Source organism: Schistocerca americana, chromosome 1 (assembly GCF_021461395.2).
Source record: "Schistocerca americana isolate TAMUIC-IGC-003095 chromosome 1, iqSchAmer2.1, whole genome shotgun sequence".
NCBI classification, from domain to species: domain Eukaryota; kingdom Metazoa; phylum Arthropoda; class Insecta; order Orthoptera; family Acrididae; genus Schistocerca; species Schistocerca americana.
This window is the reverse complement of record NC_060119.1, coordinates 39,244,006-39,257,897: the sequence shown is the minus strand read 5'-3', so window position 1 is coordinate 39,257,897 and position 13,892 is coordinate 39,244,006.

Here is a 13,892-nt window from a genome sequence, read left to right as displayed (position 1 = left end):
ACTGCAATGCCAGTCATGTCATCCAGCCATAGATACTTAGCCTTAGCTGTGGTAGCTATTATAAATGTAAAAACGTAGCTTTGAATATAAAAGGAGTGATCAAAACACTAATTTTTCTGAACACACTAGTTACAAGACACAGACATCACTTCTCTTCAACAATAAGTTATCAGTGAAAATATATGTCTAATAGTATATACCTAGCAAATAATGTCATAAAGATAAGTAATATCTTCACGGACTTTGCCACCCACAAAAAAGCAAAATCCTGGAAGTTATTTCTACAAAAGGAGTTCAGAAGACTTCTTGTGTTGGTGATATGAGGGCTATGTAGCACTGGAATGGAGACAAGGAAGGGTCTGAATGGGTGAGAAATTTGACTAACGAAGGTTAAAGCAAGGAGGGTTACAGGAACGTTGGATATACTGCAGGGAGAGTTCCTGGCCACAGTTTATCACTGGTCATTCTTGCAGAAAAACAGCTTGTTTCTTGTCATTCCCATGCTGAAATCAGCAAATTGGTTGCAGCTCAGCTTGTATATCACATGACTGGTTTCCCACATATCCCTGCCTTTGGTGGGATATAAGATGTTTGTGACCAGACTGGAGTGGTGGTGGTGGAAAGATGTATGGGACAGGTCTTGCATTTACTTCTATTACAGTGATATGAGCCGTGAAGTAAGGGTTTGTGAGCAGGGATTGTGCTGGGATGGACGAGTATATTGTGTAGGTTTGGTGGACAGAGGAATACCACTGTGGGACGGGTGTGAAGGATAGTAGGCAGGACATTTCTGATTTCAGAGCACAATGACAGTTTGTAGGAACCCTGGCAGAGGATGTAATTCAGTTGTTCCAGTCCTGGGTGGTACTGAGTTACGAGGGGAATAATCCTCTGTGGCCAGATTGTGTGACTTTGGGGGTCATGGGAAACTGCAAAGATAAGACACAGAAGATTTGTTTTTGTACAAGGTTTGGAGGATAATTATTGTCTGAACACTTCATTGAGTCCCCCGGTATATTTCGAGGGGGGCCCCTCATCACTGCAGATGTGGCAACCATGGGTGGATAGGCTGTATGGGAGGGACTTCTTGGTATGGACTGGGTGGTAGTAGTCAAAATGAAGGTATTACTTGTAGTTAGTTAGTTTGATATAGGCACAAACAGTGATGTAGCCGTCTTTTGAAGTGTACATCAACACCTACGAACGTGGCTTGTTGGCTTGAGAAGGTCCTGGTGAAGCAAAGGAGGAGAAGCTGTTGAGGTTCTGGAGGAATGCGTATAGGGTGTCCTCACTCTCGCTCCAGATCACAAAGATGTCTTCAATGAATCTGAATGAGGGGAGGGGTTTTAGGATTCTGGGTGTTTAGGAAGAACTTTTAACCCATACTTAATCACTCATATCCCTGTAATAGACGTAGATGCAAGACCTGTCCCATACATCCCCCCACCACCACCACCACCACCACCACCACCACCACCACCACCACCACCACCACCACCACCACCACCACCTACGCCAGCCTGGTCACAAAGGTCACTTACCCCATTGAAGGCAGCGCTACCTGTGAAACCAGTCATGTGCTATATAAGCTAAGATGCAGCCATTGTGCTGCATTATATGTGGGCATGACAACAAACAAACTGTCTGTCCACATAAATGGCCACATACAAACTGTGGCAAGAAACAAGTTGATACCCTGCTGCTAAGCATGCTGCCCAACTTGACATCCTTCATTTCAACTCTACTATATAGTGAGTAGCGACTCTTTTTCATAATATTCTTTGTTTCAATTCACTTCTTCAGTTTTATGAGTCATTCACCTCAGTTGCGTCTAATTCTATTTCGTGTTTAATTTTAAATGAGCTATTTCTTCTTTACAATTTAATTATTTGATAGATTAAAAAATCTACTTGCCAAGCAGCAGCAGAAAACACACACACACACACACACACACACACAAACACACACACACACACACACACACACACACACACACACACACACACACGAAAGAATGTGATGGATGATTAGATGTTTTTATCTATCCAATTAACTTACACTGTTTGACAAGAGTGTGAACTTAGCAAGGGCTCATCACATGGGCATGCTACTGTTTTCTTTCTGTGAAATTATCATAATTAATTACAGTGGAAATTGCAAATACATTTTTAAATGTTATTCAAATCTGTAGATAATAGCAAAATCTAATTCTGACTGAAAATATGTGTTGGTACCAGTAGCATGGATTCAGAAAATGTGCTTTGAAAAAAAGAAAAAATACCTATTGGAGGTAGCAAATTTAGTTTTCAGTGTCAGTTCTGTTATTAGGAAGCCTGTCTTTCCATACTATGAAAAGGAATGTTGCTACTCACCACGTAGCGGAGATGCTGAGTCGCAGATAGACGCAACAGAGAGACTATTGTTGATGAAGGTCTTAATGGCAGTCTTTTTGTTGTGCCTATCTGCAACTCAGCATCTCTGCTATATGGTGAGTAGCAACCTCCCTTCCCATAATACTGTTACATTCCATCCTGAATTTTTCTCTTTCCACACTCTCATAGAAAAACACTTATGTATTTTTATGCCTGAAATGAAATAAGAAAATTTTACACAAGATACTAATTTACCTGATGCTTTGTTCCTGTGGGAAGAAATACAGATGAAGCAAAAGCATCTAAAATCAGAGTGATGAACATTACCTTTTGTACAGAAAATGAAGCATTAGCAGACACTGTATTACTGATAAGTAATGTTTATTACATCCCTGTCCTCTACTCAATGAGAAGATTATGCACTTCAGTGTCCACATGTTCCACAATACAGGTTAACTTTCCATGCAACATGCAACCGTAGGTAGTGCACTCAATAGTGTCTCAACAATACGCTTTTTTAAACTACCACATTCTCTGATTCAACCTACTACATCACCAACAACAAAAAAACAAACTCTAGTTCCACCAGCAGTATCTCATGCAACACATAGTACCATAGGGCAAACAACTGGTAAAATGCCCCTATTGGAGCACATGTAAGATGAATATTTTCCTCTTTAAAATACTGACAGTAGAGTGAGGAACCAGCTGCCCCAGTCTACATTTTGCCTTCCTCACTAAACGTTTTTGCAATGTGAACATATTCCCACTAAATTCATTCATCTGGTCTCTCCGTCTAGTGAAGCCTTCATGCTCACCACCTCCCCCTCACTGTCACTGTCACTGTCACTGTCTATGTATATGGCTCTCCCCCACTGTCTCATTTTTCTCCCACTGATTTACAGTATATCCCACTGACAATGTCACCTCTCTCAATTACACTGTCTGTTTTTGTCTTTCTTTGATAAGTTCACTGACTTCACAACTCCTTAACAGCTCAAAAATAATTCTGGGGCATCCAAGTTAGTTGTTTTTCCTTATACACTAGAGTGTAAGACCTCAGACCAAAATTTTCTCTCTCCCACACTTATGTGTTCATGTATACCAAGAAGCTGATTTATGGTGTCCCTAAGTCTTCCTTTTTGTCTACACAGGCTCCTATCTCTTTTCCTCCCACTGATTCTATCTTCACAAATCTCTCCTCCTCTTTTACTGACACTGTCTCACTGACTACCAGTATCTCATTTACCTTTCTTTTTAAAGAAATTTCCATGATTTGAATATTACTTGTTCATTTGTTTACACAGTCATGATTTCAACTTTATACCCATTCTGAAGATCATGTTGAAAAATTAAGATTGTTTGACCAGTCTGTGAGTTACTGAAAAAATATACTTTTGGTCTTTTAAGGTGTGTTCTATTGCAGGATATGAGTATGTGTGAAAGATATGTGATGTGGCTGATATTGTGCACAGTTGAAAACTATAAATGGGTCTATAAAGTTAGAAACATGTTTTTTTTTCAATAACAGAACAACACAGCATGACATACATATTAACATTTCAACAGGCATTCAAGAATGGCTATGAAGCCAATGGCATTATTGTGCAAAATAAAAGCACACTCTTAAGTCAATTGATGGAAATTGGTTTTAAAACATCCCCCACCCCCACAATTGTGTCCCTCATGCTCATTCCCTCATTGTGGAGCATTTGAATGCAATGGAGAAGGTTCAACAATGAAGAATATGAGAACCACAAGCCAAATCAGAAAAATTACTGGTTGGCCTTATGTGCATCATCCACTTGCTTGTCATCGATTAGTGTGTGAACACCACTGATCATTCCTATCCAGCACCATTACTGATGACTAGAAAATGTGTCTTTGTGCTAATTTAAGGGAAGGAATAGAATGGAATGCTTTTGTCTAAACAAGGCAGCAATGCTACAAAACCACGTGATTTCTACTGTTGTGGATTCAGAAAGTTACCCCAACATTGGCAGACTGCAGTGATTAGTGGAGCAGATTATATTATTTATGATGACTTAAGTCTCCATTATGTATAGTGTGTGTTTTTTGAACTTGCAGAAAACATTACAGTCTTATGCACCAGCCTAAGATGTTCTGTTTGTCATGAAAGAGTTACTATGGAAATAAGCAGTGAAAGGCTAAGCCTTGAATAACATTTGCCACACTCCGTCCCTTTCTCAATCAGATAGATTTTCTTAAACCTGCAGGACAACTCTGTGCGGAGTTGTGGTGGACACATTGAGTGAGAATGTCAGTGAGGGGATGGGGTGGGGTGGCACAGGATGTAATATAGAAGGCACAGGGACAGATACGGGGATATGGACGGAGCTATGCTTGAGGAAGGCAGCACACGGGTAATGAGTAATGAGGGAGGGAGGATTGTGGAACTTAAGGATGAGTTAAGGGGAACTCCCATACGTTTAAATTAGGGAAGTTGATATGGGAGTGGACGGGGTGACAGAATTGGAGATGGGTATCGAGTATGCAGTACACAGTTTGTGAAGCTACAACCAAGTCAGGCATTTTGTACTCAGTAGCATATTGTCAATGCGTAGTCAATAACCCTCTTGGCAGGTGAGGGATAACTGGGGCACCCAGGCTATTTCACACGTCACGTCAGTGAGGTTGCAAAATACTGATTCAGGAGAGAAGGAGGATTACAGGGACAATATTCTTCATTTCGAGACATGATGATGAGGTTTCAAATCACTGGACATGAATGTGGTTAACTTGATCCAGTCCCCAATAAGATTGGCAATTTTTCTCTTTAAGAAGCTCAACTATGCTGAGTGATTGTTTTATACATAAATATATTTATCTCAAGGTGACAATTTTAATATGAGCCACGACTACGGAATAAGGGGACTGTGATCTTAACATTGCTAATTATTGTAGTGTGCCAATTTGTAATGTTAGCTCACCTTTACAACAACTTATTTTAAAATGTCAATTTGGTACTTAGAAATTTGTCTCCTTTCTCTTTCATCACATTTCCCTCACAATCTACCACCGCATACATGTTAAACACAACTGCACATTTGTGACCAATCTTTTGTAGTTACAAAGGCACTGCCAATTTTCAGTATGAATTATGTACCATGTAATTAACATCCAGTGTCAAATTCAAGTATAAAATTTTGAACAACTGTTTCACTGAAATACTTTAGCAAGAAAAATATGGAAAAAAATACCACATAAGAAAATATTAAAGCGATAACTTTAGCATGTAATTAAGCTACTGAATAAAGCAAAAATCTCACCTGCCAGTACCTCCTCTGGGTGTACCTCTTCATGTTCCTGCAAAAAAAAAATTAAAAAGCTGAATAACTTTACATGAACTGAATTTAAGCATAAATGAAACACCTTCAAATGTGTCAGTGGTATGTTATCTCACTGCACATGCTCATCTCAGTGTTAGTAAGTTGGTAAATTATATAATGACAGATTACGAATCAGGTGCAGTGACAAGTAGATACATGTGAAATTTTATTAAAGTGCAATTGACGAAAACTGCATAACAATACAAATGAAGAATCACAAAATATTTCTATTTCAATTGAGCATAACTGTCTGAATTCACTAGAGCTGCCAGCTGCCACTTACAGCCACTGCCACAGTGCAGGACTAAGGAGCCCACAAAACACAAGTCAACATGGTGGGAATGTAGACTACAGCTGCTAGATCCATGAAGGCTGGTGCAAGGATAATCCCAGTGACTGGAATAGAAGTACAGAATAGTTTGCTGGAAAGAACATCCCTCAAATATGACCTGGTGGAGTAGTCTGAAGGATCATGGAAGGAGAAGTGAATAACAGACCATTATAAAATTACAGATCATAGAGATAGTGATAGGGTTTATTATGCCTATATCTGCTGCTACCAGGACAGAAATTTGAAATTGATTCTTGGTCTCAGAGAGCCATCTGAGGTTGGCCCACACAAAAGAAGAGGGTGTGGAACAGTTAAGAGAACTAGTAAATGGACATTTGAAAATTTGTGTCTGATGCAGCTGAATCATGTCCACACTTGCTTAGAGGCCTGTGGGAGCCACATTGGACAGGTTCTCTAACGGTTGTCTTGTCTCAGCATGTTGAGTGCTGTAATGTACTGTACAGGATTTCCGGCCTCGAGTCTGTATGATCCATTTTGCTCATTATTCTCTTATGGGTAGTTTGCTGCAGTTTCTTCCTTTCATCTTCTTCTTCTTCTTCTTCTTCATTTTCTTCTTCTTCATTTTCATTTTATGAGTCAGGGATTCTTACCCGCTCTGGTTTTACAGTTGTCTCCACAATCTCCTGGGCTGTCCTCCAACTCTTCTGCCGCTCAGCGTGTACTCCTACATTACCTGTGTAAAGTCTGGTTTTGTATCTTTTTAAATGTTTTATTACATATTGATCCTATATTTAGTCTTTCCTAATATCTTCATTTCGGATTGTATCCACCCTCACACTATCTTTAATACTCCTTTAAGATCTCATTTCCGCCGCCTGTATTTTCCTCAGTTGGTTTTGCGTTTTTTTTTGTTTTGTTTTAGGGCGCAAAACTGCTATGGTCATTAGAGCCCAATCTGTGACTTAGGTAAAAGTAAAATACGAAAATGGAACCAGCAGCTAAGGGAGCGAAACTCAAAAAATTGGAGAAACTAAACAGCATGAAAAACCACTAGAGAAAGGGTTTGGTTGTCCCCAAAAAGGGCTTCAAATGACCGACGTCATCTCACTGCCACTAATAAACTCAAGAACACGATCAGCTGAGCGCGTTATCTGCTAAAATTGACGATATTTCAGGTGACAGCTGTAGACGGGCGCGTAACAGAGTAAAATAGGGGCACTTGAGTAAAAGGTGTCTTACTGTCCACAGCTGAGAGCAGTGGGGACAGAGTGGGGGAGGATCACCGCTTAAAAGATGTCGATGGCTAAAAACACAGTGCCCTATCCGGAGTCTAGTTAATATTACCTCCTCCCGACGACGCATTCGGGAGGAAGAGGTTTAAGCACAGGGAAGAGCTTTCATGTCCCGCAATTATGGGGAAGTGTTGACCAATGTGCATGCCATAAAAGAACAAAACGATGACATAAAACACTCCATAGATCGGTGAAGGGAATCGTGTGAATAGCTGGCCGAAGAAGAGAGACTGCAGCCTTGGCTGCTATATCGGCCGCCTCATTTCCACAGATACCAACGTGTCCTGGGATCCAGAGGAACACCACCGAGACGCCCCCAAAGGGAGCAAGTGGAGGCAGTCCTGAATCCGGTGGACCAGTGGGTGGACAGGGTAGAGAGCTTGGAGACTGAGGAGAGAGCTGAGAGAATCTGTACACATAACATACTGTATCCGCTGATGGTGACGGATTTATTGGACAGCCTGGAGAACAGTGTAAAGCTCCGCAGTATAAACGGAACACTGATCGGGAAGCCGAAATCGATTTGGGGTGTCGCCAACAATATAGGCACTCCCTACACAAAATGATGTATTTGATCCATCAGTGTAAATAAATGTGGCATCCTTCATTTGTGCACATTGAGCAGAAAATGCCCGACAATAAACAAGTGAAGGGGTACCATCCTTCAGAAACTGACAAAGATCACGGAGCAAGCAGGTCTGGGGATGGAGCCAAGGTGGTGCTGTACCCCCAGTTCTCAAGAAAGTTTTAGGAAAGCGGAAGGAAAGAGAATGGAGCAGTTGACGGAAGCGGACTCCCGGTGGTAGTATGGAGGAAGGGTGGCCTGCATACCCTACATCAAAGGAGGCGTCGAAGAAAATGTCATGGACTGGATTAGCAGGCATGGAAGACAAATGGCTAGCATAAAGACTCAGAAGGACTGCTCGCCAATTGGACAGCGGAGGTTCAGCAGTCTCAGCATAAAGGCTTTCCACAGGACTGGTGTAAAAAGCTGTAGATACTAAACGTAATCCACGGTTTTTTTTTTTTTTTGGTGGGGTTTAAGGGTGCTCAACTACTTAGGTCATTAGCGCCCAGTCACAGTTGTTAGAGCACATGGAATCTAGTAAAGCTCAAGGGGAGGGGGGGGGACACCAGAAAGTCCTGACAAAGATGAAGATAAAAGACGTATAAAAGTTAGATGTCTTTGGACAAGCCAGTCAAAGTTATAAAAAGCAGAACACGAGCAGCTGCTCGAGCGTCATCAGCTAAATTATCCGGTAAAGTAGATGGCAGGGACAGGACAACACAAGATTGACAAAATCGGGGACACGACAATAAAACATGGCACACTGTTAATGCTTGACCACAAGGGCACTGCGGGGCTGGGTCACCGGAGATCAGGTAGCGGTGGCTAAGCTGGCAATGCCCAATCCACAACCTAGTCAGAAGGACCTCTTCTCGCCGAGATGGTCGGGAGGAGGATGTCCAAGCAGTTGGGAGCAGTTTTACTGCCCGGAGCTTGTTTCCTTGGAGGAATGACCAAGCATCTCACCACAACGACACAAGCCTCTTACAAACAACCCCATGAACGTCAGATAACGGGACGCAATGGGAGGCTGGCCGAGGCAGGAGGACTGCAGCCTCATTCCCAGGCACTCCTAAATGCCCGGGAACCCACAGAAAACTGACAGGAGACCCTCATCAGCGAAAGAATGGAGGGACTGCTGGATCCGTTGCACCAAAGGATGGACCGGATAGGGAGCTCCAAGGCTCTTAAGAGCACTGAGGAAATCAGAGCAGAGTGTATACGATGAATGGTGGTGGCGGCGGGCATACTCAACGGCCTGATGGAGAGCAAAAAGCTCGGCCGTAAAGCTGGAACATTGGTTGAGGAGCCAGTATTTAAAGGTGGCGGCCCCAACGACAAAGGCACAGCCGACACCATCGTCAGTTTTGGAGCCATCGGTGTAAATAAAGGTGTGACCAGCAAGTCGTGCACGAAGTTCGACAAACTGTGAGCAATACACATCAGCCGGAGTACCCTCCTTCAGGACTGAGCTGAGGTCGAGATAAATATGAACCAGAGCCTGGAGCCAAGGTGGTGTCGGGCTCTCACCCTCTCTGAAGGTGGTAAGGAGGGCAAAACCGAATTGTCGAAGCAGGTGATTGAAGCGGTCTCCAGGGGGCAGCAGGGCAGTCAGATACAACCCATACTGACGGTCGAGAGAATCGGCAAAGGAGGACTGATAAGAGGGCTGGTCGGGCATTGACAACAGCTGGCAGGGATACTGACAAAGCAGTACGTCGCGCCGGTAGGTCAATGGTAATTCGGCAGCTTCAGCATAAAGACTCTCGACGGGACTAGTGTAGAAGGCTCCGGTCGCAAGACGTAACCCCCGATGGTGGATGGAGTTGAGACGGCGTAAGAGGGATGGCCGAGCAGACAAGTAGACGAGGCTCCCATAATCCAGCTTTGATCGGACTATGGGCCAATACAGGTGAAGCAGGACAGTGCGATCCGCTCCCCAAGATGAATCACTAAGCACTCGGAGGACATTAAGGAACGTGTACAATGGGCAGCCAAATAAGAGACGTGTGGAGACCAACGAAGTTTCCTGTCCAATGTGAGCCCTAGAAACTTAGTTGTTTCCACGAAAGGGAGAACAACGGGACCGAGATGTAAGGACGGCAGAAGGAACGCTTTATATCGCCAAAAGTTGATACAAACCGTCTTCTCTTCAGGGAAACGGAAGCCATTTGCCACACTCCATGAGTATAGGCTGTCTAGACAACGCTGAAGGCAGCGCTCCAGGAGGCATGTTCTCTGGGCACTGCAGTAGATAGCGAAGTCATCGACAAAGAGAGAGCCTGAGGCATTAGGTGCAATGCAATCCATAATTGGATTGATCGCGATGGCAAAAAGGGCTACACTCAAGATGGAGCCCTGAGGCACTCCGTTCTCCTGGAGGAAGACGTCGGACAATACGGAACCCACACGTACACTTAACTTTCGATCTGTTAAAAAGGAATCAATAAAAAGGGGCAGGCGCCCGCGTAGACCCCACCTGTGCATAGTGCAGAGGATACCTTCTCTCCAACAGGTATCATAAGCCTTCTCCAAATCGAAGAACACAGCTACCGTTTGGCGCTTTCGCAACAAGTTGTTCATGACGAATGTCAACAAGGTCAACAGCGGAGCGGCGGTGACGAAAGCCGCATTGAACATTGGTAAGTAGCAGTCGAGATTCAAGAATCCAAACTAACCGAGCGTTAACCATGCGCTCCATCACGTTACAGACACAGCTTGTAAGAGAAATGGGGCGGTAACTAGAAGGAAGGTGTCTATCCTTCCCAGGTTTGGGTATAGGAACAACGATGGTGTCACGCCAACGCATGGGGACTTGACCTTCGGTCCAGACGTGATTGTAGGTACGAAGAAGGAAGCTTTTGCCTGGCGAAGAAAGGTGTGCCAGCATCTGAACGTGAATGGCATCTGGCCCCGGAGCTGAGCAATGGGACAGTGCAAGTGCACGTTCGAGTTCCCGCATAGTAAAGGCGGCACTACAAGTTTCCAGATTCAGCAAGTGAAAGGAAGGTCGCCGAGCCTCTTCTGCCTCTTTCCTGGGAAGGAAGGCAGGGTGGTAATGGGCGGAGCTTGAAACCTCCGCGAAAAAGCGGCCGAAGGCGTTGGAGACAGCCACAGGATCAACAAGGACCTCATTACCTGAGGTCAGGCCAGGTACCGAGGAGTGGGCCTTAATGCCCGACAGCCGGCGCAGGCCACCCCAGACGATAGAAGAGGGAGTAAAACTGTTAAAGGAGCTGATGAAAGAGGCCCAACAAGCTTTTTTGCTGTCTTTGATGACTCTACGGCATTGCGCTCGGAGTCGTTAGTATCCAATATCCAATACAATTCGCCAACGTAGGATGGCGGCGAAAGGTGCGTAAAACACGTCGTCCAGCACGTGACGTGAAGAAGAGGTAGTACGAGGATTGGAACGTTGGGCAGCATTGATGATAACAGCCGTGAAGTATTCAACCTGACTGTCACAACTGAGAAAATCGTGGTCCGGAAAGGTCGCCAGGGAGGAGTAAAGTCCCCAGTCAGCTTTCGGTATGTTCCTGCTCGAAGGACGTGGGGATGGGGTGTGGTGCAGGAGACGAACGACACAGGGGAAGTGGTCGCTCAAATAGGTGTCAGAAAGGACATACCACTCGAATCGACGGGCAAGAGTGGTAGAACAGATCTAGAGGTCCAAGTGGGAGTAGGTATGAGTAGAGTCCGAGAGGAAAGTCGGGGCGCCAGTATTGAGGCAGACAAGATTGAGATGGTTGAAGACATCCGCCAAGAGGGAGCTTCTCTGACAGGATGCAGGAGAGCCCCAAAGGGGACGATGGGCATTGAAGTCGCCAAACAATAAAAACTGCGGAGGAAGCTGAACAATCAGGTGCATCATGTCAGCCCGACTAACTGTGGATGACGATGAAGTGTAGACGGTACAAACAGAAAAAGTAAAGGCAGAAAGAGTAATACGGACAGCTATTGCTTGGAGTGGGGTGGTCAATGGGATGGGATGGTAATAGACATCGTCCCGAACGAGCAACATGACCCCACCATGAGCTGGAATACCGTCCACAGGGGTGAGGTCATACCACTCCGAGGTATAGTGGGTAAAAGCAATACGGTCAGTCAACGCGCCGGGGTGGAGAGGGGGATAAAGACTTCTTCTTGGAGGCCTTCTTGGAAGTCTGATGAGGCACGGGGATGGTATGCTGGACCCGAAGAAGGTCCTCACGCGCAGGCTCCATTTTGGAATGACGGACCTTGGAAGCCGGGGTCTGGAACATTTGCCCGATGGACGCCTGAGAAGAGGATCGCTTCTCAGGTGGTGGAGGGGGAGGAGGAGGAGGAGGAAGGGTGGCCCCTGGGGCAGAGGGGGCAGGGGCCACGAGGGAGGAGGATTTGGAAGGGAGGGATTTGGGAGGCGGAGGCATAAACCCCAGATGGGGTGAGGAGGTGGAGGGGGGACAGGATAGGGGTGAGGATACTGTGCAAGGAGGCAACACGACTGAGGCCAACGATATTGCCAACGTCACGGGATGGAGGTGGTTATACTTCTTCCTGGCCTCAGAAAAAGAGAGATGATCCAAAGTTTTTAATTCTTGAATCTTCTTCTCCATCTGATACGCGGGGCAGTCTATAGATCTAGGTGAGTGGATGCCAGGACAATTGATGCACCGAGGTGGTGGAGTGCATGTATGTTCCTCATGAAGAGGACGTCCACAATCGCCACAAAGGGGCTCAGCCTCACACCGTGACGACATGTGCCCAAAACGCAAACACCGAAAGATCTGCATATCCACAGTTGGAATAATGGAAGGAAATGGCAGTAAGTATCTGCTTCTCTAGCCAAACGGTCAGCCAGTCCATTCCCTGGGTTGCTCAAATGACTTGGAACCCAGAGAAAGACATCTGAACAGGTGGCACACTCGTGGGCCAAGAGAAGGGCACGTATAGCAGAGACCGAAGGATGAGGTCGATGGCCAGCAGGCTGCTCGTTGGATCTGAACACATTAAAACACTGTGGAGGGAGGCCTGAGATAAAAAAGGAGGGCTCTGTGAATTTCCAGAAACTCTGCTGTGAACACACTAATTGATCCTGACAAAAAATGGTGTTCTAAGGCAGTAGGAGACATGAAAGTGTATCCCACCTTATCTACTGCCTTAGAACTATCAGTGTGAAAAATTGTGGCACCCTAGAACACTCCAAGGATGGCACATACAAGACGGTGGAGAATTAAAGAGTTGACACGAATCTTTGGACCCTGGAATAGATCAGTCATAATTCATGGTCTAGTTACCATCCATGGGTGGGAGGGGTATGGGAGGAAAGATGTGAAGTACATTACAGCGAGTGGAGACGGGGATCCCGACATAAGGAAGTGATACGCATGCCAACCGGCAATCCCACACAAGAACGGGTGTCAGGAGGGAGACAGTCCTCAATGGCGAAGAGTACAGGATACATCGGATGGTCAGGGAATTGGCGAATGATGACTGATTAAGAAAGTAGTAGTTTGCTCAGTCATGTGTGTAGAGGGGGAATCCCCACTTCTGTGAGGAGACTATCAATGGGACTACTGAGAAAGCCAGCAATAGCCAGATGAACCCCACAATGGTGAAGAGGGTCAAGCAGTTTCAAAGTGGAAGGAGCTGCTGAGCCATAAACCTGACCACCACAACAGTCTGGAGAAGACCAGGCCACAGTAAAGATGGAGAAAAGTGACACAGTCTGCACCCCAAGATGCAAGGGCCAGGAGGTGGAGAGCATTAAGCTTCCATATACATACAGTATTTAGGTGGCAAATGAAGGGCAGCCATGTCAGCTGGTTATCAAAAGTAAGGCCCAAGAAACAGGACTGTGCTACAACATCGAGAAGCTGTTCACCTAAATAAAATTCTGAGTTGGGGTGTACTGTGAATCAGCGATAAAAATGCATTACCCACATTTTTTTGGGAGAATCCTGGAACCAATAGGAGATGGCCCATGCAGAGGCCCATGGGATGGCATCTTAGAGCAGACACTCGCCAGATGCTACTTAG